The 3,586-nt window shown below is 48.8% G+C and overlaps 1 non-coding gene across 1 annotated transcript; it reads left to right on the forward strand.

Annotated features, from left to right (window-relative positions):
* Positions 1-1,239, forward strand: LOC102141489 (chromosome 7 C15orf32 homolog). Its single transcript, XR_006699415.2, has 2 exons — positions 1-685; positions 1,115-1,239. It is a non-coding gene; the product is annotated as a chromosome 7 C15orf32 homolog (transcript).
* Positions 1,240-3,586: the final 2,347 nt, after the last annotated feature.

Consider the following 3,586-nt stretch of genomic DNA (forward strand, 5'->3'; position numbering starts at 1 on the left):
CCTGAACTTCTGTGACCACTTCCATGGCAGCCCCTCTCAGGCCCGTGGTGTGAAGTCTTTCTTTTGCTTCTGGCTTCTGAGAGTTTCCTTCCCTGATTCCAAGTTAGGCTCTGTTTTGTCTGGTGGGTTTTGTTGCCACTGCCGTTGTGTTAGTGGCATCCAGGCCTCTGGATTGCCGCATGCTTGCAGTGGGAGGAAAGGCCTGTCTAGCATGTTCTCTACTTCCCCTTCCACGCTCTGTGAGGACAGGGGCCTTGTCTGGCGTGTTCACTGAGGCATTCCTGACCACTAGAACTGTGCCTGGCATAGAGTAGGCACTTTATAAACTCCTGCTGCATGAACAAAAGAACAAGTGTGGATGCTTCAAAGGAAGACTTGCACCCAGCTGACCCTCAGAGTGGGAAGGGGTCCCACCTAATAGGAAGAACACCAAGATTTCCCCAAGAGGAGAAGGAGGCCGTGTGTCTGAACCCTGTGTGAGATGCTTTGTATACTAGCCCTTGTTGGGGTGTTGCACCCATTTTACAATCAAACAACCAAGGTTCTCAGAAATTAAAGACTCATTTAAGATGCCAAAGTTCACGAGTGGATGGTTTGATGCTGAAGCCAACATTTTTAACACCACCTCAGCTCAAAAGGCCTGAAGGCCACTTAATTCTATCAACCTTCAACCATCTTGTCAAAAGTGAGCCTGCACTCAGGAGTGACAGGAAGACGGAACTCAGCTTCCTGTAGCCCAGACTCCTCATAGGCTACAGCTGCACCCTGGCTCTTCCCACTGGCAAAGCAGATACAGACCCAGAGCACACCTGTGTAGCAATGCCAATTGTTCAAATGCTTCCTTGCCAGGTGGTCAAGAGCCATGGCTCTAAGCCCTCCATGTGCCCCGTGCTCCAGCACTGTGACCAAGGTCCATTCTGATTGGTTCGGGTCCCTCTGTGTTGGTAAATACTTTGCATATCACCCATGCTCCCAGGTTCTCCAGGCAAGAAACTAGGGGCCAGGTGGCTGATTTGGGCATTTGGACCACTGGGCAGGACACCGGAGCCTCACTGCATTGGTGTTTCCATGGCAGCTACTTTGGGTGACTGGCTTTCCTCTCTTGTTTTCCATGGACACATCCGTGACCCAAAGCAGATATTCTGTGTAGCTCATGTGCGTACAGATTACAAATTCAACTGCGGAAGCATAGAGAGGCACTGGAAGAGGCATCTTATGAGAGTCAGCCAGGACTGGTAATGAGCAAACCCTCACCTTGAATAGCCTCTGAGAGGTACACAGTGAAGGGCCAGAGGATGACAGAAACAGAAAGAGGGTCAGAAGATGACCAGAAAAGAGCAGGACATGTTCACTGAGCACTAACTAGATGCTTTACGTGGACTAAGTCATTTAATTCTCATAGCTACCCATTTGAGGTTGACATTATTATTATTCTCACTCTGCAGAGGAGGAAACTGAAGCAAGAGGTTGATAAACTTGCCCAAGGCCAAAAACCTAAGAAGTGGTTGAGCTGGGATTTAAACTCAAGCCCTCAGGTTCCAGAGTGGTGAAGGAAGCCTCTAAGCTTGACCTTGATCTGCTGCCACTGAAGCTGATGAAGGTCATAAAATGGACATAAATAACACCAGCTTCAGAGGGGGTGATGGAGGAAGGAGCTGTCTAGTCAAAGTGCTCAGTGCAGTGGCTGACACACCGCAGACATTCAACTAATGGACGGTAGCTCACTACTCGACTCAGGGTGTTGCAGAAACACAAAGCCGTGCCAACATTAAATGAGGTGCTGACATTAATTTAGGGATGCAGTCTGTTCTATCACTATGATCCTAACTGCAGCTTTCAGGTACAGGAAGACAGAGAAATTTACCTGTTTGGCTCAGGTCTAGAAACTGAGGCTTGAGATCAAGCCAAACCCATGGCATTAGACTTCGTAGGTGAGTGATCCAGCCAGTTCCCACAGTTGCTGTCCCCACACCCGGCTCAGCTGCCAGCGCCTCTCCAACGCCAGCTGTCACCCAGGTCCACCCAGTGGGAATGCTCCTAGTGCAGCACCAGCGACAGGCTCTGGCTGCATAGCCCTGGGCCCATGGCTGCTGCGGCTGCCTTTTGAATTTGCCAGGGAAGCTGAGCATGCTTCTTTGCACACATGAGGCCACTTGGCTCAGTGTCTGAGAATGAGATGGTAGGCGGCCAGGCTGCTGGGAAAATGTGGAATCGCCCTCTGACAGAGGCCAGCCTGGAAATGAGAAGTGAAACCAACAAAGCAGAGGACAGAACAAATGAATGAAGAGCAGGAGTGCGAAATGGGCTGCAAAAGTGTGGGGCATCGTCCTTGAATGCTACAAGACGCTACCAGCTGACCTAATCGGAGCCCTTGCTCCAACAGCTTGCCTTGAAATTAAATGTTTGCATCAGGCTGGGTTACTGCAGGGAAGGGGTATCAGGCCCTCCTTTGCAGCATCAGGGAAAATAGGGGACCTCAGATGGCCCAGGCCCTACCTCTGACTCCTCAGCTTCCTGACCCAGCAGAGTGGATCCAGCCACTCAATGATGAGTAAAGTGGAAATTAAAAGCTTCCTGGACTGGGTTGCTCTTGTGATTAAACCAGATAAGGAGGCTTAAGTTCTTCACCCACTCAGAGCATTAGATGCTTGGCAACTCATTGCTTCTCCTCTGGGGCTGCTTTCTCGGGCCAAGGGGGCAAGGACTAGTTTGTGGTAAGTTTTGCTCAGTTTCTACTTAGCTCAGCCTGCCTTCTTCACTGTTGAAGCAAGCAGGCATGGCCTGGCATGCAGTAGGTGCCCAATAATGAATGAATCCCTCTTGAATGAATGGATGAATGTTTTCCAGTTTACTAAAATCTTTCATCTTTGGCTACTCAACGAGTGGGCTCCCCAGGCCTCAGTTTCTAGGCCTGAACAAAATAGGTACATTTCTCTGTCTCCCTCTACCTGAGAGCTGCAGTTAGGAGCATAGCAATAGAACAGAGAGCACCCTCAATTTAATGTCAGCACCTCATTTAATGTTGAAATGGCTTTGTGTTCTGGCAGCACCCTAAATTAGTCAAGTAGCCAGCCATCATACCTTCCACTTGTTGAGTGCTGTGTGCCAGCCATGGCATCGAGCACTTTGATTAGGCTGTTCATTCCTCCATCACCCCATGTGAAGCTGGTATTATTTAACTCTATTTGATGGACAAGGCCCATGGCTTGTCACATAGCTAGTAAGTGGCAGAACAGGGATCAAACTCAGGTTGAAACTTGCTTCTAGGAATCTCTGCCTCCCTAATCTATACAGCAATTGAAGCCTATTCATTCGTTCATTCATTCGTCTCCATCTTAGTCAGTTTAGGCTGCTATAACAAATATACCATCGACTTGGTGGCTTAACAACAAACATTTATTTCTCACATTTCTGGAAGCTGGAAAGTCCAACATCAGAGTACCAGCAGGTTCAGTTCTTGGTGAGAGTTTGTTTCTTGGCTTGCAGATACCCATCTTCTTGCCATATTCTCCCATGGCAGAAAGCAGAGAGACAGAGGCAAGCTCTGGTGGTCTCTTCTTACAAAGTCACCAATCTCATTCAAGAA

The sequence above is a fragment of the Macaca fascicularis genome, chromosome 7 (assembly GCF_037993035.2).
Source record: "Macaca fascicularis isolate 582-1 chromosome 7, T2T-MFA8v1.1".
Taxonomy (NCBI): domain Eukaryota; kingdom Metazoa; phylum Chordata; class Mammalia; order Primates; family Cercopithecidae; genus Macaca; species Macaca fascicularis.